Source organism: Rhinoderma darwinii, chromosome 1, assembly GCF_050947455.1.
Source record: "Rhinoderma darwinii isolate aRhiDar2 chromosome 1, aRhiDar2.hap1, whole genome shotgun sequence".
Taxonomy (NCBI): domain Eukaryota; kingdom Metazoa; phylum Chordata; class Amphibia; order Anura; family Rhinodermatidae; genus Rhinoderma; species Rhinoderma darwinii.
Genome location: NC_134687.1, coordinates 605,204,195 through 605,229,266, shown reverse-complemented (window position 1 = coordinate 605,229,266; position 25,072 = coordinate 605,204,195). Strand labels below are relative to the sequence as shown.

Genomic DNA, 25,072 nt, shown 5'->3' with positions numbered 1-25,072 from the left:
GTATGAAAATCCGCTCCGTGCCGGACAACCCCTTTAAAGAGGCTCTGTCACCGCATTGCAGCTACATACACAAACACTAACATTACTGTAGTGTCCTGATAATGAATATACATCACTACCAGCCTGGACGTGATGTTTATTCAGAATCCTGACACTTCTGAATCTTTTCTGTGAGATTCCAGCAAGGCGAGCGTAATCTCGCGAGATTAACCTGTCATTTCAACCGAGATTGGGCTTGCCTTGCTGGAATCTCACAGAAAAGATTCAGAAGTGTCAGGATTCTGAATAAACATCACGTCCAGGCTGGTAGTGATGTATATTCATTATCAGGACACTACAGTAATGTTAGTGTTTGTGTATGTAGCTGCACATAACGATATAACTATATCGCTAGTGCAGTGTAAATGAATGGAGAGAAGTGTATGACGCTGATTGGTCACTGATTGGTCAGCGTCATACACTCCTCTGTACAACGCCCACTTGGTCTAAAGTAAAACACGCCCACTTGGGCATTAAGAAACTCATTAGCATAAAGCTAATAATCGCTCCTAAAGTGGTTTAAAATAATTGTTTTTCTAAATATAAAGCATTACTGTCACCTACATTATAGCGCCCATCTCCTTATATAGGAGATAGGGCAATTATAATGTGGTGACAGAGCCTCTTTAAGGCTCCCTCCGAGCTGCATCTCCAGTGGCGGATTAAGTAGACCATGGGCCCTGGGCTGTTACCCAAACTTGGGCCCCCCTTCCTCACCGCCGCCCTGCCGCGCCGTAACTATTTTTAACACTACCTTTCTGGGCAAGCATTAACAGTGTTACGATTTCCCTTGTCACAGGGCTGTGTCCATACATACTGAGAGTATCACACTGTGCAGGGACACATCCTCCTGACAAGGGGAATTGTCTATCAGTCCTGGACTGCAGAAAGACTTTTTGTGAAATACAAGGATTCCTATAATAAACATGTCAGGAGAGGTGACAGATTCTCTATAAATCTAGTGACTCACAGGTGACGACGTCTCAGATTCTAGTAGTTTTCTTCCTCTTTTCTTCTCCATCCGATCCAGCGCTCATGACGACTTCTCCCGGCCATGACTCATTTCTGCAGAATTTGCCACTCAGACGTCTCCTCACTTTTCCAACATTTCCACACCTATAAACGAAAATAAAGTTATCATGGTGCCACATACTGTGCCCCTAAATATAATAGCACCAAACACTGCGCGCCTGAATATAATAATACCACACACTGTAAAACACCACATACACACAGCCCCCTGTACATAGTGCCACACACAGCCCCCCATAGATATCGCCATACACAGCCCCCTCTATATATCACACATTCCCCCCGTAGAGAGCGTTACACACAGCCCCATATAGATAGTGCCATACAGCCCCCTGTAGAGAGCGCCACACAGCCCTCCCCCTCTTGTAAATAGCACCAAAAAGCCCCCCCCTATAAAGAGCGCCACACACATACCACTGTGGATAGCACTACACAGCCCCCCCTTGTATATAGTGCTACACAGCGCTCCCCCTTGTATATAGTGCCACACAGCGCCCCCCCTTGTATATAGTGCCACACAGCACTCCCCTTGTATATAGTGGCACACAGCGCTCCCCCTTGTATATAGTGCCTCACAGCGCTCCCCCTTGTATATAGTGCCACACAGCGCTCCCCCTTGTATATAGTGCCACAATGTTATGTACACATTTAAAAACTTTATATCATAATTTTATATATATGCATATATATATATATATATATATATATATATATATATATATATATATATATATATTAGTATGTGTGTGATTGATTGATTGATTGTATTAAAAAATATTTTCACTTTTTGAGATACAGCTGCTTTGTATCCTGTATCCGTCAGGTCAGCAGGACTGACAGGATCAGTGACACGCAGGATCCACCTCAAATCTATCACATCTAAGATTATAATTTAGCGCAGGGCCCGTGTCACTGATCCCGTCAGTCCTGCTGACCTGACGGATACAGGATACAAAGCAGCTGTATCTCAAAAAGTGAAAATATTTTTTAATAAAACGTAATTACAAAGTTGCACCAAACACACATTTTTATAAAAAATAAATTAAAACGACGTGATTTTTGCGACGTTTTTTCCGTAGACAATGCAGGTTTCGTTTTTTATCGTTTTTATACACACCTTTTTTGCTATTTTAGAATTTTTATTCATAAAGTTTGAAAATAATAGTAAAAAAAATAAGCTTTTTTACGTTTCAGCTATTTTTTTTGGTAACAACATAGTTTTACCCTAAAATAGATCTGTTATTTGTGATCGTCATTGTCTACCGTAAATTTTAATATATTACATGTCTATATTAGGGTAATTGGGTCAGCGCTAGCGTTACAACAATGATTGGCGGGGGGAATGGTTTTTTTGGGGTGGGTATTTTATGTGTATTTATTATTTAATTTTTTTTTGCACTTTACTTTATTATTTTTTTATTACTGTGGTCTGTTCCTCAAAGGTCAAAAAAGACCTTTGGGGAACTTTATATATACTTTTTCTTTCTTTTACACCATGTTTTTCCACTGTAACTGGAGATGCACAGCAGCCCCAGTTACAGGGGAAATCAGCCCTCTCATAGTGACGATTGTCACTAATAGGGCTGTGCTGGGTCTAGTTAGACCCAGCAACAGTCTGCCACTAACGGCACCCGGCGATCATGTGACCAGTCACATGATCACCGGGAGGAATAGAGACAGCGCCGCTGCTGCTGTCTCTATTCCTATACACAGCGTTCATTGAACGCTGTGTAAGACATCGGAGAAGACAGAAGCAGAATAGCTGCTTCTGTCTTCTCCTCAGGGTCCCCGGCAGTCACTGACAGCCGGAGACCCGACATTCAGCTGCCCGATCGCGCGGGCAGCATGTTAAAACCCGAGCCGTAGAAAGTCTATGGCTCGGGTTTTAAGGACCCGTCCCTGACCGCTGGCCGTAAAAATACAGCCAGCGGTCGGGAACCAGTTGGGCAGGAGGATAAGCCTGTACTGACCTCAGCGCCGGTGACCGCCCGCCCGGCTCTTCTTGCAGCTTTGGAGTAACAGAACAGCCGTCCGTCGCTGTTCTGTTACTCAATGGCGGCGCCCGCACTTGTCAGGGAGGCGTGTCCTACCCCTGGATCCCGGCCAATTCTCTGCTCCTCCTCATCTTCGGCTTGTAGCAGCGCTAGCGCGCTGAATAGGTTTGCAAAATGATGTGCGGTTCGGGCTGCCATGGGCCCCCTGGGAGCCTCGGGCCCCGGGCGGCCGCCCGAATCGCCCATATGATAATCCGCCACTGTGCATCTCTAAGCAGAAACAGTACTTTCCAAGAGAAGCGTCAAAGGCATCTTATTGAGCCAACCAGGACCCTACCCTGTAGTGAGGAGGAGCAACAACTCCGAAACAGTGCTGTTTATAGATCTGTGTCTTTGGTTTGGCCAGTCATGTTTCAAGGCTCTGTAAAGGGAGGGGCATTGACTTACACGGTAGTCACCTAAAGGTGGCACTAAAGAGACAGTTTTCTGGAGGAGAGCTATTTTGCATAGTGATGGAAGAATGTAACACATGGTTGCTGGACCAGACCACTTACAACGTTTGTGTGTAGACTGTAACTATGGAGACACATAAATCAGCATAGGAACGTTTTACACAAAATAAGATATTTTTAATCAGGGCTTCTTTGGAGCAATTTAAAAAATGGTATTAGAAATGGTCATATCCTTTTGAACCATTGCAGAATATTGATCATCACAGAAGATTATGATGAGACTTTTCGTCAAGTCTGTGTCTATCTTTTGTCATTAGAATTGACTGTCCTCTGGAAAGGTAGAATATGATTGAAATAAAACTTCTTAGCCACTTCTAAAGGCAGTGCCAACCTTTCTGTACCATAGATAAAATATACACTGCCTTCTGAAACCAACAATGTCTCCAGACCAGACCAGTGGTGGGACTCCGATCTTACAAGAAGCAGCATCCATCATCTGATATCTATATAGGATTCTCACAGTAAAGAAGTGTGTACGATAAGCCTTTATTCCCCTTCTCATCCGGTCTATGTCATCAATTATGGTGTGTTCCCACACACAGATATTATTGATTTTTTTTTGATCATTTTTAATTAACCCCTGCACTTCTAGCTGCTCTGAAAAGCTATGGATACACAGGAAGGATGCATTAATCCCATCTGCCTCTGGGTGCAATAATCTTCTGTAAAAGCCTATATGTCAATCTCCAAGAATATGGTTGACTGTTCAAGTAAACCTTCTCGTCTTGAGCACATTGGGACAGGTTTGAGGAATGAACAATGTATACATTGTGTTACTGTGAAATGTAAGCACTAGGCTTTAGACAAGCCCCACCACCTTCATTGATTGATGACATGACATTATATGGATTCTGTTCTTTCAATGTGGAATGTTTCACTCCACTTTAGTGGGTATATACATATGTCGTTTTAGAGTATCCTCCCGACTAGTGATTATGCAACGTTTCAGTGGTGGAGTCCCCTTTTCTCAAGACATCTTTACATATATCCTGGTGGAAGATGTTATTCTTTAAAATGGCCTTGGGGGGGGGGGGGAGTCGATAATCCGGATAATCTCACCCACATGAAAATGAATCTTGGGTGCAGTCATTAGTCAGATGAAGCTCTTTTTGACCCCATTGAGCAAGATTGGATATCGTATCTGTTGGAAATGGATGAAGACTTGTATTTAGAATTGTAGAGTTACGGATTGGTGCTTTGTATTATAGTGCATCTTTATTAGGTTTCCGATGGTGTAGCCTCAAAGAGTTCCAGTAGAACAGATGGTTATACTGTATTTAGATGATCAAACGTTCTTTCGTTACAAGGAAGATTTGCAAATTGCGAAGATCTAGTTTTGGGTTTTTTGGCCAAAATTTCATCCTCAAGAGAGTTGTCTCACCCCATAAAATACAGAGCTTAACTAATGGAAGTAGACTATGGTATGGTCCATAGGATATGGAACTGCAAACTGAAGTCCTTTTCTTCCTTCATATTCATACAGTGTGAGGTAGGTAGTTCTTATCCAATCTTTACCCTCCTGTCTTTTGATAACCCTTTCAGTCATAAAAAACATTTTTTTACTTTTTGTTCTGTGTACAGCTAAGAACATCCTTCAAACATACACACGTATTCATGGTTACCTTTTGGCCATAGTGTGCGGTTATCCACCAATCTTTGGAGAAAAGTTATATTATTGGGCTGGCAAACCCAAAAACAGGTGATAATTGCCATCTAACAACCCAAAAAAAAAAAAAATTTAACATCTGAGCCAGTTTCAACCATTTTTTTTTTATGACCTTCACTGTTGGGAAACCTCAATCATGTCCAAAATTTCACACAAGTGTTGATCTTCTTAAAGGTGTCCAGTTTAGAAAACCCATTTTTATGTACCCTGCTAGGGAATTCTGACATGTTTATGATCATTATCTTTTAGCCAAAGTGGAGAGCAGCTACAAGCAGCGTCTTTCGCTCCGAAGGACCTGTCTTCTTTTTAGGATTACACAGACAAAAACTTGATTTAAAAGGGCCCGTAACGCAGAAAGAACGGGCAAGTCTTATTACGGACGTGTTCTACGGTCCGGGCTCATTGAAAATAATGGCCGCGGCCATGTGCACAGCCCACGATTTGCGGGCGGCTCGCGGCTGACACTCCGTGGCCGGCCGACCCGAAAATCACGGCCATGCACATGGCTACGGTTGTGTGCATGAGGCCTTACTGCCAAGTTTTGCCACAGATTACAGCTGTTCTCTGGGGGTCCCAGCAAGGGGACACTTTGTGAACTGTTTATTGCCAAGGGACCCTTCAGAAAAGAACGGATTGTCCAAAGCGTAGAACCCTTTTAACAGCATTTCCCAACCCCATAGGATTTTTTGTAAACGGCCGACAATGCTAAAAATAATAAAAGGAATAATTCTTTCCTCACTGATCCCCCACAATGCTTCCCTGGTCCCCTCGCTCCAGCGATGACGTGTCATACCTACACGTGAATTCTGCAAGTAACCACTGACTACAGCGGTGACGTCAGTGAGGTCAAGTGACTGCAGCTGTCATGTGTCAAGAAGACACGTCATCGCTGAAACTGGGTAAACGCACACCACTGGGGGACATGGGAAGCTTTAGACCTGGGTTGGTGAAATAGAGTATTGCTACTTTTGTTACATTTACAAAAAATTATATTGGGCAGGAAAAACCTTTAGGCTGACATTGATGAAGGGTGGACAAATTGTGAACTTTTGGCTAGTTAAACCACTTCAGAATCCAGTTTTGTTTTATTTTTCCGATAAACATCAGTAGAAAAACACAAAAAGTCAAATGCCAGTTACAAATTTGTAGACATATTGGCCATAGATGGCCGGGGATATTAGGAACACCCACCGTCAGTAGGACAGCTGTCATTCTTCAGAACCCCGTTCTTATGAAAAGATTACTTATAGTGCCTTGTGAAAGTATTCCATCCCCCCTTGGTGATTCTCCTGTTCTCCTGTTGCTTTTGTTTCTACCATTTGATTTACACAACATGTCTACCACTTTGAGGGCGCAAAATATTTTTTACTGTTACACAAAGAACAGCAAATATTAAAGTTCATAACAATTCACCCCTTGTAAGTCTCTTGGGGTATTTTGCTTATCTTATCATATCTAGATACTGGGATTTTTGCACATTCTTCTAGGCAAAATTGTTCCAACTCTTTCATGTTAAGGTCCTTTTTACACCGGCACATTTTGGGCGTAACAACGAGCGCCGATCAACGAGACAGCTCGTTGATCGGCGCTCGTTTGCTCTTTTCACAAGGAGCTATGTATGAGGACGCGCGCTCGTTACTATGATCGCTCATCCCCATACATTTCTATCATGTATGCAGCACACGATAATATTTTTGGCTGCATAAACAATACAATCAGATAAACGAGCGTTTACACAGGGCAATCAATGATCAGGAACGACCATTCTGTGAACACTCGTTGGCCCGTGTAAAAGGGCCATATGTGAGTAATACTCCTGGTAATGGTTTATCTCATGTCTTCAGACTTTATGTCCAAGTTCAGATTTCGTTACTACGATCGCTCGTCCCCATACATTTCTACAGGGTGTTGACACAGGGAAACGTGCTGCCGACAATGATATTTTAGGCTGCCGAAACGATAGGATCAGCCGATGAACGAGCTTTTGCTCGTGCATCGGGCTGATCGTTGCCCTGTTTACATGAGGCAATGATCGGAAACAAGTGTTCTGTGAACACTCGTTTGCTCGATAATTGGCCCGTGTAAAGGGGCTCTTAGATGGGTTGCGTTGGTGTACAGCAGTCTACAAGTCATTCCACAGATTCTTAATTGGATCGATGTCTGGGCTTTGACTCGGAAATTCCAGGACATTGAAATGTTTCCCCTTAAATAACTCCACTATAGATTTAGCAGTATGTTTAGTGTCATTGTCCTGCTGGAAGGTGAACCTCTGTGCCAGTCTCAAATCTCTGGCAGACTGACAGATTTTCCTCAAGAATTGCTCTGTATTTACAGACATCCATCTTTCCTTCAATCCTGACCGGTTTTCCCAATCCCTGCTGATGAAGAGTTTCCCCACAGCATGAAGCTGCCACCACCCTCATTCACTGTGGGACTGGTGTTCTTGGGGTGATGGGAAGTGTTGGGTTTGTACCACACATAGCATTTCACATGATGGCCAAAAAGTTAAATTTTCGTCTCATCTGACCAGAGAACTTTTTTTCTACGTGTTTGGCGAACTCAAAAAGTGTGTTTTTTTTTTAAAAGTTGATCTTTAAGCAATTACTTTTTTTTCAGGACACTCTTCCATAAAGCACCGCTCTGTGGAGTGTATGGGTTATAATGGTCATATGGACAGACACTTCCATGTCCTCTGCGGAGTGTACGACTTATAATGGTCCTATGGACAGATGCTTCCATCTCCTCCGTGGAGTGTACGACTTATAATGGTCCTATGGACAGATACTTCCATCTCCTCCGTGGAGTGTACGACTTATAATGGTCCTATGGACAGATACTTCCATCTCCTCCGTGGAGTATACAGGTTATAATGGTCCTATGGACAGATACTTCCATCTCCTCTATGGAGTGTATGACTTATAATGGTCCTATGGACAGATACTTCCATCTCCTATGTGGAGTGTACGACTTATAATGGTCCTATGGACAGATGCTTCCATCTCCTCTGTGGAGTGGACGACTTATAATGGTCCTATGGAGAGATACTTCCATCTCCGCTGTGAAGTGTACGGCTTCTAATGGTCCTATGGACAGATCCTTCAATCCCCGCTGTACATCTATGGAGTTCCTTCAGTGTTATCTTTGGTGTCTTTGTTGAATCTCTGGTTAATGCTCTCCTTGCCCGGTCTGTGAGTTTTGGTGGGCGCCTTCTCTTGTCAGGTTTGTATTTGTACCATATTCTTTCCATTTTGTTATAATAGATTTAATGGTGCTCTGTGGGATGTACAGAGTTTGGAATATTATCTATAACCTATCCCTGATCTATACTTCTCCACAACTTTGTCTCTGACCTTTTTGGAGAGCTCCTTGGTCTTCATGTTGTAGACTCGGGGCCATTCAGAACAGGTGTATTCATACTGACGTCATGTGACACTGATTACCCACAGGGGGACCTTTTTCTACTAATTATGTGACTTCTGAGGTTAATTGCTTTGACCAGACCTTATTTAGGGTGTTCTTTGCAAAGGGTGTGAATACATATGCACGCACAACTTTTTTTATTATTTTTTTAAACCAGGTATTTTTTATTTATTTTTATCAATCCATTTGTAACAATTTAGACTATTTTGTCAGGTCCATTACATGCAATTAAATTTAAAATCCATTTTAATTCCAGGTTGTACTGCAACAAAACGGCAAAAACACCAATGGGGTGAATACTTTTGCATGGGACTGTACATATTTGACATGCTGTAGGATCTTTTGTGTCATGTCATGCATTTCTGTCCCCTATATTAAGAGGCAGAATTGGGCTGGGATCAGCTTTCTTGACTGTTCCATATCTACAGAAAGTATCTATATGTGACTCTTGTCCATACATTCATATAGCCCAATCTATACTTTGTCTTAGGGACATGCGTTACTATGGGAAGTATATCGGTCACATTTGGGTGGTCTATCAATCATCAGATATTCTGATTTAATAGCAAATTTCTATTCTTTGAGGAAGAAGCCGCTATGGTTTCTGATAATCTGTCAGCTGATATGTGGTTACCCAGGTGCTTATGACTATGTAGTGATAAGAGGAGCTATACAGAGCGAGCGAGTATGACACAGGGCAAATATTGAGGCTATTTACTCCATGTCGTGTTCATGACACATGGAGCTTATGGAGTTGGACTTTACAACAATGTCCCAGGTGCAACGTCTATAGCAGTGTATATGCAGAAATGAATGCTTTGAAAAAGTGCAGAAAACTATTATGTTGGTGGAAGAACATATGTAAAAAATGTAATATACGAATTTCAGATTCAATGGATTACATACTTAGTCATGTGACTGGCTTCTGATGATTTAATAGTCACCCAACACATTATTAGCATACATTTTTAATACAATCACAGCATACTGGTGTATTTTATTGGCTGTGCTCTGTGATGTCATCGGCTTCTCTTTATTGATATGCTATTGTCTCATTGATGTCTTTGGAATCGATATATTAATAGGCTGCATTGTCCGTGATGTCATTGGCTGTACTCTATGATATTGACTTCTCTTTATTCATAAGCTACGGCAGTGATGTCATTAGCTTCGTTCCCTTTTAGCAATCTATTTGCTCAGTGATATAATTGGCTTCTGTTTAATAGGCTGCATTGTCAGTGATGTCATTGGCTGTGCTCTGTGATGTCATTGCCTTATCTTTGATAGGTTGCATAGTCCGTGATATCATAGACTCCTAGTGCTCTACTAGGCTGCATTGTCCGTAATGTCATTGTCTTCTAACTATTTACAGGCTGCGTTATCAGTGATGTTATTGGTGCCAGCAGTATTAATAGGCTGTATTCTTAGGGATGTCATAAGCTTCTGTGTATTAATAGGCTATATCCGCATTGATGTCACTGGCTGCATTCTCAGTGATGTCATTGGCTCCAGGCGTATTAATAGGCTGTATTTATTGTCTTTAGCTTTTCTGTTAATAGTCTGCATTTTCTGTGATGCCTATAGCTTCTGTCCACAAGCCCACCAAATTTATTGGTGTTTTTTTTTATGCTTTTTACACATACCTAGTCATTTTTAAAGGGAAATGGGTGTGGCTAAAAACGAATAAAATGTGCCCAATTGACTCTTCTATGTACGTCCGCCATAAGGTGGGGCAAGAAAGAGAAATGTATTTAACGTGCCTAGTGAGTTGCGACAAATTTTTCATGTCACATGCGCCATTTTTATAAGCTTGACACAACGTTGGTTATTTTTAGTGACTCAATGTACGCATCCTACGATACTATTGATAAATCCTCACCATACAATCCGGTGTATGAACAGACCTTGTATATGCTTTTACTATATGCTGCAAGGGATCCAACAAACCCTTACCCCCAAAACAAAAATTGTTTTAAAGACGTTTTTTTTTTTGTAACGTTTGTGCAACATATATTTAGCCTAATGTATATTTTCACCATTTATCGTGGGAAAATTAACTGCTGGAACAGGGGGGGGGGGTAACTCCTCTTAGCCACACCTGAGGAGTCGGAGCGGTCTGTAAAAGGTGGACCATTTTTGCTATTTTAAAAATATAGTTCGCATATTTTTCACATATTTTCTTGGCTACTAAGGAATGCCTGAAATGCCTTGGGGTTAAGGTTTTGTTGCCTTCTCTAGCTAGGATAGTTTGACCTACTCTCCCATGTAGGGAATGGTGAGCGGCGACTGTCCACTGGCAGTGTGGACGCCGCATTTCCTAGTCATCATGGTTGTTGCGTGTTGCACTTTTTGCCTCCTCTGTAAGATCCCATTTTTGGTTTTATCACAACTACAGTTTTGATATTGACAGCAAAGGTAGAGGAAGTTGGATCCAGCGCTGGTTTTCAATAAAATGGAAACTGTTGTGGTCAGCCATGACTGACGCATGAGACGTCTGAAACGCGTAGGCTCTCTCTTGGATTGATATCCCTTCTTGGACACCAGGATTCCAACTCATGGATCCTTTTTAACAAAGACCAAATAAAACTTGGAAACAGTTTCCATTTTATTGAAAACCAGCGCTGGATCCAACTTCCTCTACCTTTGCTGTACATACAACGTGTGCCGACACGAGATTCCGTGCGCTGTCAACGATACAAATTTACGTATCAGGTGAGCTGGAGGATTCCCCCCCCCCTTCTTTTTTCTTTGATATTGACACTATAGCCTTTCCAGTTGTAGGACACTCACACACACTAACACACTTTTTTTTTTTTTTGTGTTACTGTAGAGCTAAGGCCAAAGAGATCTCACATGTTTATTAAGTGCTATCACGCTGAGCCTTCGTGAGCTGCAAAATGGACCTGGCAGTTCTGCTGTTTGCATGGTGCTATTTGGCTCGGCACTGATAAGCAATAGACAGTCTGGCTCCTTCAAGGAGTCTCTCAGTAATGTCTGAGCACTCGGCAGTTCGGAAACCCTCTGGCTGACTTTCCCCTGTGGACTGTTCATTTATCAGGAAATGAAATTGGTTACAGGGTTACTCATATTGCCAAACCTCACTGACGAAATCAGTATTGTTCCTCCTTTCAGAAGCAGCAGGCACTCTTCTTTTTTTAACTCTAGAAAAATTGTTGAATATAAAGACAGGACCCCCATCAAAAAATAAAAAAATATTGCTTCTTACATTCTGGATGCCAATGAAAGAGGGAAACGATTTGTTATATTAAGGAACTGCAAATTCATGTTAAAATGTTTTGTTGGACCAGCCTAGGGGGGGGGGGGGGGTTTGTTCCACAACCACCCCCAGTTCAGGCTAGAGAATAATACTTTAAATAGCTTCTCCACCTTCATTCCTGATTGGACAATGCAGGGTGGGATAAGGTATGGCATGGTCTGGTGATTGAGATTGACAGTTTGCTCATTTTTTTATACAGAGCAGTTACTAGGAAGATACTGCTTAACAACAAGTAGCGGAGCCCTGGCAACCGGTCTGGCTCAGTTCCATAATAAATATTATTTTTATAAAAACGTTCAGTTGGAGGACCATCTTTAAAGGGTCACAAAACCTAAAATATAATGTCAAGAGACCAACGTAATTGTTACTAGAGGTACTCCGCATTTAAGATATGTGACTAAGTAGTGATCATGGAGGGTAGGGAGTTCTTGGATGCTATAGTATTGAAATGGCAGAGAAAAATAGATTGCATTCATCAGCACAACAAATAGCCTTTATAGAGTCCCTGTCTATATGATGCTCAGTATTTTTGTTATATTTTTATTTTATGATTACTTTTTTAAACTTACCAATGCCAAGATAAAATGGTGGTCATTCTTAAAGGGGCTGTCTCACATAGGCAGTCCCTTTTTGAATAGAAGGAGGGCTTCATTAACCCCCGGCAATTGAATGTTTTCGGGGTTGTAAGGAGGAGGGTCGAGCAGGACCTCTATGACATTGACAGAGGTTGTTTTTAAGGCTTCTATATTTTCTTATATGTGATATGTTTGATAACCAGCGTTGGTTAAGAATTACCCTTTAAAGGTCTCGGAATGACTACCTCTGTTCATATGCTTTATTAGGGAACATAGATGTCAGAGGGGGGAGTCTCCTGCTTAGGAAGACCCCTCTCTGCCAAAATAAAGAGCTGCTCTTTAAGATTGGCTCCCACTTTGGTGGACCCAGCACATCCATATACTGCATGGACGGCCATTAATTCGAACGGCCGCCATGTAGTGCTACATGTGTATGCCTAGACGAGGCTTCCCCTGGCGATAACAGCTGATCGCTGAGGGTGAGAGAAGCCGCGACTGCTTTAGATGTAAATAGACATCAGTAATTATTATGTTTCAGTCGTGTTTTGGCTCGGAGAGTCTGGAGTTTTTTCTTGTTATTTTTGAAAGTTCATCCAAACAGAGCGATTTTTACATACTTCTTGTCTGCCTGCTGGAACGCTCCATTTAGTGTTTGAAGATATTACATGGAAAACCTGAGGAAAAATGTGAAGTCAGGAGTTTAAGGCGCCGCCAAATAACATATTTTGTTTTTTTGTGTGTGTTGTTGGTAAAGTCTTGGCTCAGAGGGTGTGACAAGATTCCCAGTACCCCAGTTAGATCTTTATCATACAGGGTTACGTTTTGGGAAATCTCTTGTGGCTCGTATACTTGATTATTTTACAATGTCAATAATTTTCCCTAAGTGGGAGAGCCTAAGCCAAAAGGCTGATTTTGCTGTGGGAAGTTGCTGTTATCTGGGTCCACCAGAGTGAGAACTACTGCTGGTTCATAGATGGAGGGTCCCAAGCAGATGTACAGAGGGTCCCCTCTGCCAAAGTTGCATTGTGTTATGTATGATTCCCTTGGCAATTGGATCGGCCTGTCTGCATCTCCTACCACCACTAGGGGGAGCTTACAATGAGCTCAATGGTAGCTGTATAATTCGGTCTTCAGCAAGCTCCTTAGTTCCCCCTAGTGGTGGCTGCAGGCAGTCAGAATTTTTTCATTTAACTCTATAGCTGTGTGAAGGGACACAGAATTTGAAGAGAAATTAAGCTCTAACCCTGTTCAAAGACGAATTATAAAGTTAATAAGCACACAAAAAAGCATAAAAAGCTTCAGAAAAATAAATCCTCCAATAAGACCACCGGGGCCAAAGCTGGATGTTTTCATACCCACCATTCACTTCAATGTATCCCTATATACAGTGGCATCATACAGTGTCACATCACATGCTGCAGAAGTAGCCATCTAGCACCAGCCAGCCGTGTGTTGTACATGTGATCTCTCTCTATTTTTTGGCTATAGATGTCCGGCCTGAGTGCCGAGGTGGATTCAGACGCACAGTACACTTTGCCTGTAGAATGAACTCCCAGAGCCTTTCACAAGACAGATTGTCTGTCTCCTAACATCAGCAGCTTGAAGACATAACAAGTTCTCCTTACATCTGCAACCGTAAAGGTTATTAAGGTCCTTTAGACTAAGTGGAGTAATGATTACCAGTAATACATCCCCAGCAAATAGCTTCTTATTTATTTATTTTTTCTTTTAAACTTTCCAGTACACTTATTGTACAAGTTCTTTCCTGTTTTTCTATTGGTTTATGGCAGCGATATGTAACATACGACATAGGTCAAGTGCAGGCGTGACCCGTCCTAGCACAATACAATAAGACACCAGGGAGTCTCACATTTAAAAAAAATAGCAGAAAAGTAAAACTTAAATAGAAAAGCACAATAATATGTTCTTTTTTTCCAAAGCAGATCTCTATGAACCCCCAAGGTTCATTCCCCTCAGTATATTTTCTCACTGGTGCTTCAGTTCCCTCTAGATTTAAAGTAATTTTATCCTTGCTGTGCTCAAAATCGGCCCACAATCATTTATTTTCTGGTGTGGTTTAGAATCGTGGTTATACACAGTAGCTAATATTAAGAAGCAGAGCTGCAGTGTAAAGTATGGGGCAGGAAGGGCATTTTCAGATTCCAATAGGCTATGCAGATCAGCTGGAGCCAATAGTTGTCGCTGCGTCCTGATGGGGCATAGATAAAAGCAGGAAAATATTCAATATTACAGCTGCTCATCCACTCACACTTTCCTTCTGACTTTTAACGTTAAGCCATTCACTCTATAAATTTGACAACTAGTGAAAATCTGTTAATCTGTTCAATCAGTTGGAAGAAATTATTAAAGGCTGATACATCAAGACAGCCCCTTCTCTGAAAAGAGACGACCCAATGATGAGCTGATCACTGGCTCCTGGTAAATGTATTGCTAGACGAAACTTCCTCAGCAATGATGATGATGATTCGTAAAAAATTAAAAGACCTTTCTTGTAATATATGGCTAGGATGGGTGAGTGGGGTCCTGAGTGTGGGCATTTATTAGAGCATATGGATAGGGTCTGTCTTGATGGGACAGCCACTTTAATGTAGACCGGTCAGATATCCACATCGGTCATATTGCTTATGTAAAGTTGCTTCCCCCCATGATGAGTCTGTCTGTTTGGTTGTATTCATAACCAGGTGTGGGATCCGGCCGGTTCGCCCCAGTTCTCCCGAACTGGTTGTTAAAATGACAGCCGGTTTGCAGAAGCGGGAAGCCGGAACCGGTCCCCTGCACTCAATTGTATCCACGTCCTTAGGACGCGGATACAATTAAGTTTACTAGTGCTGCACTGGCGAGGCACATGATGCCTCGCCATTCGGCGCTTTAGTGATGATGCAGTCGGCGCGATGGGGATGACATCATCGCGCCGCTGCATCGTTCCGATGGAGGAGGACTAACGTCGCTGGAGGATGGCGCGGCAACGGGACAGGTAAGAAAATTTGTTTTTTTCCTTCTACTGTGGGCATTATAGGGCACTACATAGGGGACTATACAGGAAACGAGAACTACAGAAGACTATATAGGGAACTAATTACAGGGGACTGTATAGCGGCCCTTATCTACAGGAAACTCCTCAGGGGGCCCTATCTACAGGGCAACTCCACATAGGGCCCCATGTGGCGTTTCCTGTAGATAGAAACCCCTGTGGCATTCCCTGTAGATAGAAACACCTGTGGCGTTCCCTGTAGATAGAAACCCCTGTGGCGTTCCCTGTAGATAGAAAGCCATGTGGCGTTCCCTGTAGATAGAAACCCCTGTGGCGTTCCCTGTAGATAGGGCCCCATGTGGCGTTCCCTGTAGATAGGGCCCCATCTACAGGGAACGCCACAAGGGGCCCTATCTACAGGGAACGCCACATGGGGCCCTATCTACAGGGAACGTCACATGGGGCCTTGTCTACAGGGACCGCGACAGGGGTCTCTTATCTACAGGGAACGCCTCAGGGGGCCCTTATCTACAGGGAACGCCTCAGGGGGCCCTTATCTACAGGGAACGCCTCATAGAGTTCTGGACCAGATGGAAAAGTAAAGAGAACGACTAGAATCTGAGAAGTCATCACCGGTGAGTCACTACATGTAAATGTTTGTTCTCCCTGTGACTGCTCAGTACTCTAGTCACTATATGATCTGCAGCGAGATGATGTGTGTATCATTCTTTTTTATGAAACAGCAACTCCCAGCATATCCTTACCATCGTTCTGGCTATACTGGGAGCTGTAGTTTTATGCCGTACAAACTTATATGGCAGGGGTTAAACTAAATGTGCTAATTATCTCTGTACTGAGCTGTATTTGTACTGGTGCTGTATATATGTACTGAGCTTTGTTCTGGTGCTGTATGTGTATGTATGTATATATATATATATATATATATATATATATATATATAATATGTGTGTGTATGTATGTATGTACTGAGCTTGGTTCTGGAGTTATATTCATTATAACAACCAAGCTCAATACATATATACAGCACCAAAGAGAAGCTCAAAACGTATATACAACTCCAGAACTAAGCTCTGCATATAAATACAGCACCAGAACCAAGCTCCGTACATATATACAGCACCACAACTAAGCTTAGTACATATATACAGCACCAGAACCAAGCTCAGTACATATATACAACACCAGAACCAAGCTCTGTACATAAATACAGCACCAGAACCAAGCTTAGTACATATATACAACACCAGAACCAAGCTCAATACATATATACAGCACCAGAACCAAGCTCAGTACACATATATATATGTATGTGTACTGAGCTTGGTTCTGGTGCTGTATATATGTATTGAGCTTGGTTCTGGTGTTGTATATATGTACTAAGCTTGGTTCTGGTGCTGTATTTATGTACAGAGCTTTGTTCTGGGGCTGTATATATGTAATGAGCTTTGTTCTGGTGCTGTATATATGTACTGAGCTTGGTTTTGGTGCTGTATATATGTACTGAGCTAGTTCCTGGCACTGTATCTGTGCATTAGCCCGGAGAATTGTTGCGGCTTACTGCGCATGCCACACTGTCCTCCACCCTTCTCATGTGCACAGCCTAACTACATGCGCTGAGCACGCTTAGGATATTGAATGTGCGCATATAGGCCTATATGTAATGGATGAGTTTAATATAATGTGTGGGTAGGTCTATACGCTTATGTAATTATGTAGCGATCCATACTAAAACATTCTGGACAGGGAATTTCTTTATTTAGAGTCCACTTTAATGTAGGGGGTATTTGGAATATCATAATTGTTTTATTTGATGATCAGAATAATTTTCAATGGCGCGATACACTGCAGAACACCGTGAACCCATCCCCCCCCAGCATGTCTTCGTCCGAGAAAATTTTTTAATCCTACCCCTGTTCATAACCCAAATGACCCCAAGTACAACTCGCTGCTACTAAATCTTATCTTGGACGTAAAGTCTGAAGATCTGAGATAAACCATTACCAGAAGGATTACTGACTTATGGCCCTTTTACACGAGCCAATTATCGGGCAAACGAGTGTTCACAGAGCGCTCGTTACCGATCATTGCCCTGTGTAAGCGCTCGTTACCGATCATTGCCCTGTGTAAGCGCTCGTTACCGATCATTGCCCTGTGTAAGCGCTCGTTACCGATCATTGCCCTGTGTAAGCGCTCGTTACCGATCATTGCCCTGTGTAAGCGCTCGTTACCGATCATTGCCCTGTGTTAGCGCTAGTTACCGATCATTGCCCTGTGTAAGCGCTCGTTACCGATCATTGCCCTGTGTAAGCGCTCGTTACCGATCATTGCCCTGTGTAAGCGCTCGTTACCGATCATTGCCCTGTGTAAGCGCTCGTTACCGATCATTGCCCTGTGTAAGCGCTCGTTACCGATCATTGCCCTGTGTAAGCGCTCGTTACCGATCATTGCCCTGTGTAAGCGCTCGTTACCGATCATTGCCCTGTGTAAGCGCTCGTTACCGATCATTGCCCTGTGTAAGCACTAGTTACCGATCATTGCCCTGTGTAAGCGCTCGTTACCGATCATTGCCCTGTGTAAGCACTAGTTACCGATCATTGCCCTGTGTAAGCGCTAGTTACCGATCATTGCCCTGTGTAAGCGCTAGTTACCGATCATTGTCCTGTGTAAACGCTAGTTACCGATCATTGCCCTGTGTAAGCGCTAGTTACCGATCATTGCCCTGTGTAAGCGCTAGTTACCGATCATTGCCCTGTGTAAGCGCTAGTTACCGATCATTGCCCTGTGTAAGCGCTCGTTACCGATCATTGCCCTGTGTAAGCGCTCGTTACCGATCATTGCCCTGTGTAAGCGCTCGTTACCGATCATTGCCCTGTGTAAGCGCTCGTTACCGATCATTGCCCTGTGTAAGCACTAGTTACCGATCATTGCCCTGTGTAAGCGCTCGTTACCGATCATTGCCCTGTGTAAGCACTAGTTACCGATCATTGCCCTGTGTAAGCGCTAGTTACCGATCATTGCCCTGTGTAAGCGCTAGTTACCGATCATTGTCCTGTGTAAACGCTAGTTACCGATCATTGCAATGTGTAAGCGCTCGTTACCGATCATTGCCCTGTGTAAGCACTAGTTACCGATCATTGTCCTGTGTAAACGCTAGTTACCGATCATTGCCCTGTGTAAGCGCTCGTTACCGATCATTGCCCTGTGTAAGCGCTCGTTACCGATCATTGCCCTGTGTAAGCGCTAGTTACCGATCATTGCCCTGTGTAAGCGCTCGTTACCGATCATTGCCCTGTGTAAGCACTCGTTACCGATCATTGTCCTGTGTAAACGCTCGTTCATCTGCTGATTGTATCGTTCATGCAGCCAAAAATATTATCGTTGTCGGCAGTGCATATCCCTGTGTAAACGGAGACGTGCTGCCGTCGTGATAGAAAAGTATGGGAACCAGCGATCAGAGTAACAAGCACTGTCTCATTGATCGGTGCTCGTTTACACGGCCTCCGATTCACGTGTAAGAGTACCCTTAGTTGCATTTTCTTACCATAAGGCGGAGAAATATGGATTAAGTAACAGCCATCCTTCAAAAATCACAATTTCTAATGTGGAATATTCTGAGATTTCTATTGGATTTAGTAGCAATAAAACTAGTTTAAGTGCCTCAAGTTTTCTGACTAATGCATTGGTCAGAAATCATTTTTCTATCTTCTCAGACCTGCAGGTTTTCGGATCTGTACGGTTTTAAGGAGGAGCGTGACTCAAAGGTTATTTGTGTTCATGTTCATTCACCTTTGGACACCATTTCACAGTTTATACATATTTGATCTACATAAAAAGTTGAGTCACTTTGTAAATACATTACATAATTTATACTGTACTGATCCTTTGTTATAGTCGATCTTAGGCTATGTTCACACGGGGTATTTTGCAGGAGGAATATCTGCCTCAAAATTCCGTTTGGAAGTTTGAGGCAGATATTCCTCTCCCTGCACGCCGATTTTCGCAGAGTTTTTCGCGCCGTTTTTCGCCCGCGGCCATTGAGCGCCGCGGGCATAAAACAGCGCAAAATACGCTTTCTCTGCCTCCCATTGAAGTCAATGGGAGGTCAGAGGCGGAAGCGCCCGAAGATAGGGCATGTCGCTTCTTTTTCCCGCGAGGCAGTTTTACTGCTCGCGGGAAAAAGACGCCGACGCCTCCCATTGAAATCAATGGGAGGCATTTTCGGGACGTTTTTGCCGAGTTTTGCGACGCGGTTTCCGCGTCAAAAAACTCAGCAAAATACCCCGTGTGAACATAGCCTTATACTGCAGAGCTGCATTCACAATTCTGCAGGCCTCAGAGATGAAATCTCCCAGCATTCCTTCATAGTTCAGTGTCTAACTGGAGAACTGCATTCTGGGAAATGTCATCTTTACTCCGGGCACTGAACAGTAATCTGATGTATGATACACTAACTGTTTAGCTAAACTGTTGGGGTCTGACAAGCTTGCTGACTGTTTCCAATAAAAAAAAATCCCTGAATTGCGAATGCATCTCTGGAGTATAATACAGATTGTAACTCTGGAACATCAAGAGATTTAAAATGATAATAACTTTGCCTGCACAGAATTGTTATTACCATGTACAGCCATCTGCAGAGAAGCATTTTGGTACATCTGATATAATTTTTAAGCAATGCATCGGATTTTCACCTCCTGTCAGAAGCTGTCGCTTTATTACTGTAGACAAACTTATTATTGGTATGAAAGGCAAGTAAACAGACTTACTGGCCAAATACTCTGTATGACCATGTCGGAGAGCAAAAACAAACAGAAGGCGCAGACAACCGTGGTTCTTTTTAACTGGACTTCGATCACCATTGGATCCTATGGTGAGCCAAGTCAGGTTCAGTAAAACCGCAAGAAGTTTGGGTATTGTGACCATAATATACACATTGAAAAGCGGTCTTACGGCCTTTTTACATGCGCATTGTTCGGGGGAACGGAAAGCTTGTTTTAGATCATCGATCCGTGTAAAAGAACCCAGCGAACAAACAAGCAATCGCGTGTTTGTCGGCTGATCACATCTTTTATGCTGCAGTAAAAATCATCGTTGTCGGCAGCACATCTCGCCGTGTAAACAGGATGTGCTGCCATCCATGATGCAAATGGTATAGGGATGAATGATCTCGATTGCTCCATGTAAATGGAGCTAAATGAGCCCCTATAGACGTGCTGTATCGTCAATCGGTGCTAGTTTACCGGCAAAAATGTACTGGTATAAAAGAGCCCTTACTGGGCCACCCAGGAGCAAGAAAATCGAGCTGTAAATGTGTTAAGGATGGAGAACCACCAATGATAAGGGTAGAGGGGCACTGGGTGGTAATAAGCCTCAGAGGTTAACGCTTGAATTGATTTCAATATAAAGAGCATCGATGGGGGGGTTTAGGGAGAGGGGTTGGTTTGTTTTCCCTCCACTTAGGCTATATTCACATTGGCATTGTGGCTTCCATTCATGATAGAAGCGATGATGCTGTGCCAGATCCATTATATGACGGATTTAAGTACCGTTGACTTATATTGTGGTCTGTCAGTGGTTCTGTTGAGGTTTCCATTGTTTTGACAGCAAAAACAGCATTGCACGCGGCACCATTCTTGCTGTCAAAAGTGACAGAACTGCCAAATGGCTGTGTCATCTTACCCTTAGTCTAGAAATCACCACACTAGCTCGCCACGCAAAAACACGTCTCACAACAACTATCGTCGTCTCCGGCCGTTGAGGTGCCAGGGACCCAACCCTGATCAGAGAATAATCAAGTGTTGGTGGGCAATGGGTGGCACATGTATAACCTTACAATACCCAGGACACCACACAATGTAAAATAAAAAGGAAAAAATAAACGACTTGTAACCATGGTCTATGAATGGTCTCCCCGTAGCGATGTGGCTGACATTACCGTGGGCCTGCGTCCTGCCTGTTATCCATATCTGCTTCTAGCAGGCAGAAGTGCTGTGTATGCTGGCCTGACATTAGGACTGAATGGGAGCTTGTAAGTTATCACGCAGCCTTTCCAGGGCATATAGATTGTGGAGCCAGAGGTCTGCAGCCTGAATAGGGGGTATTAGTCAGCATGTCCTGAACTCAGACAGATAAGGGTCCGCTTCCCGGCCTGCTCCGATCGCACAGTTAAAGCCTGGTGACAGAAAGTCTGTCTCTGTTTTTAAGCAATTGTTATCATTTCTTTTCTTTTTTTTTTTTTTTTTTGTTATTTACAAGTCTGGCAGGGGCTATACATGTACAAATAAAGCCAAGAAACTACTTATAAGGTCTGATAGTCCATTAATAACCTGAAGCCGTGGTCCCATAGTGTCTCATTATATTTGTATTAGGACTGGCCCCAACAAGCAGATTAATAATTCCTGGGACATTGGGCCGCTACCATTTTTTGTCAGATCATTAATATTTTAATGTACAATAGTTAATTATACAGCAAGGAACAATCCGGTACCTAATGAGGTTACAGCAGAGCTTCTCTTCGGATTCATATTGAAAAGTGGGCAAACAAGTATTTCCTGAATCATCACCAAAAAACATAACCACATGGGTATGGGTAGCTTGTGTCACCCGCTCCTAAAGGTCGTAGCTCAGTGTATGTGCCACAACACCCCTCTAGACGTTTTGCAGAGGCACACTGGTGTATTGGGCAGCCAGTGACCATAGTCTGCGCAGGTTACTGTCAAGACCCCTCCTTCCTATCCTATGAGCTGGAGCGGAAAGCAGCTGGAACGATACTGATATACAGTTTGTATTCTAGAGCAAAGCTGCGTTCACAATTCCGCAAATGGCTTCAGAGTTGAAATCTCCCAGCATTCCCTCCTTGTTCAGTGTCTGCACAGAGCTTTCTCTGGTGATTTGCATTCTGAAAAGTTTAGTGTTTACATCAGCCACTTACAGTAATCTGATGTAGCAATACAAGCTGCCCCCCTGCATTATAAAACTAAGCAGAGTTTGTAGTGTGTTTGCAGAAACAACCAGCAGAACAGTGAATGCAGCTCTGGATTAACATAGGATGCAATTCAGCATCAGTACAAGATAAGGAAAGTAATGCATGTACTCAGTAACTCTACCAGCAGAGTAGTGAGTTCAGCTCTGTAGTATAATACAGGCTGCAACTCAGGATCAGTAATGTATGTACAAAGTGACTCCACCAGTAGAATAGTGAGTACAGCTCTGAAATATAATAGAGGATGTAACTCAGGATCCGTACAGGTTAAGTAATGTATGTACACGGTGACTCTACCAGCAGAATAGTGAGTACAGCTCTGTAGTATACTAAATGATGTAACTCAGGACCAGTATAGGATAAATCATGTAATGTATGTACACAGTGACTCTACCAGCAGAATAGTGAGTTCAGCTCTGGAGTATAATACAGGATATAACTGGATTAGTACAGGTTAAGTAATGTATGTACACATTTACTCTACCAGCAGAATAGTGAGCTCAGCTCTGGAGTATAATACAGGATGTAACTCCGGATCATTACAGAATAAGTAATGTATGTACACAGTGACTCCACCAGCAGAATAGTGAGCATATCTCTGGAGTATGATACAGACTTTAACAGGATCAGTACATGATATTTAGAGACTAAATTACCTACTAGGTTTGTGTATCCGTAGTCTGATGGAGTCATATTCAATCCCAAAACGTGTTCCAAAGGGTGTGTTCACATCCGCGTCACCCTTCCATTGATGGGTTCTCCTAGACCTTTCTGTCGGAGGAACCCATCAACGGAAAGGCAAACTGAAACCATAACTTCCGTTTGCATTGCCATTAATTTCAATGGAAATGCTTCCGTTGCACATGGTTTCCATTTTTTCCCGTTTTGTAAGGTTTCCGGTTTACATTTTTTTACCCATAAACGGAAGGGTGACGCTTATGTGAACAGCCCCTAAGAGAGAATAAATACTGGATGTTTATGGTGCGTTGAGCTCTCTATCAAACTCTTTTAAAAATGTTTTTTATTGACCACTACTTCACAATGGTTCTTTATGCCAAGCTTGGTTTTTATATAATACACTTGAGCATGCCCTCTTGTTGCCCAAATTGATCCCTAAAAATGTGTCAATTGTAGCCTCGTGTTTCTTTAGTTGTAAATCTTTCCCCCCATTGTTGGCCATGTGCAAGTTCTGTATTCTGTAATTTTTTTTACTTGGTTTATCGTTCGACATCTAGTATTTTTTCTAGCACTGATGTCACCTTATTGTTTTTCTTCGGCTCATGCACACTGGCAAATAAGCTGTACAGGACCTTAGTACGGAGCCGAACAGTCTTCATGCACTGCCGCACCATATGGGCACCATATGTACAGAGATATTCTCCGCTAGAAGCAACGCTTGTAGGGACGAATACTTCTACACATACAAAGTCTACATGCGGAGGGTGCCACAATTCATGGCGGTGTAAGAAATTGGAGGCATACGAAGGTACAGTAGAGTGCCCATGGACCTCTATAGCAACCTTTTACAGCTCTGTACTAGACCGAGACGTTTTAGAAGATTTAATAGCAGCGATTCTGATAACTTGGCCCGGACTGGAGTCCCATCCAGATGACGTGTCTGGGGATCAGAATTTTATTACATTTTTGTGGGGTTTTATAATATTTTTTAGCAGTATACAGCAATATAGGTCTCTGTCCTTAGTGGGGCTTCAAATATAATTTCCATATTTTTGACAGCCACACCGGGGACAATTTTATAGGAAGCCAATTTAATATCCGTATGTTTTTGGAATATGGGTGGAATTTGGAGAACCAAGGGGAAAAAGAGGAACACGAGGAGAACTTACAAACTCCATGCAGATGATGTCTTCAGACCCATGTCTCCCGTGTGGTTGGGTTTCAGAAGGGGTGCAGCTTGTATCGGCAGGCTTATTGTTTTTCTACTACTGCCTTCATATAGATATTGTCTGCCGCTATACTTCATACTGTGAGTCATTGAGTATGCCATAATGGTTTATGTTGCAATGTACCATATTTGAGACACATTTAGAAATGGGGAACGTGTTATAGACTAGAAGATCACATTATGGGTCATTGCAAGGACAGGCTCCTCTTTCGATTCCATAAGTAATAACATGATGCAATAAGTAACATGTAAACATTCCCGTAAACACTACTTTATTATACCACATCCTATAGACTTATAGCCCAGACTGGCATCACACATTTCAACAGGTGTTTGTTGGTTTTTTTCCAGGAACCAGTTTCTGTAATAACTTTAATAAGATAGCGGAAGGAAGTCTCCTTTTAGCGCATTTCCATAATCCTGTTTCCCAGAATACGTTTCCGTTTTTTACTGCTTTCGTCTCAGTCAAATTGACCTACGGTTAGTTTTGCAAAATGCTATAGTTTAAAGCTTTCATATAGGCTGACCATAGGCAATAGACTTTTCTTTACGGCAGGTTCCTCTAATTTTGGCAAGATTCACCAATAATGTTGTGTCTATGGAGCCCGGTATATGGTCTCTAGATATCTGCAGTTGAAGGAAAGAAAGGATCTGGCATA

At 42.6% G+C, this 25,072-nt stretch overlaps 1 protein-coding gene across 3 annotated transcripts in view; it reads left to right on the top strand.

Annotated features, from left to right (window-relative positions):
* The window catches only part of DYM (dymeclin), a 343,122-nt gene that overhangs the window by 303,546 nt on the left and 14,504 nt on the right, over nt 1-25,072 (top strand). The window lies entirely within an intron of this gene.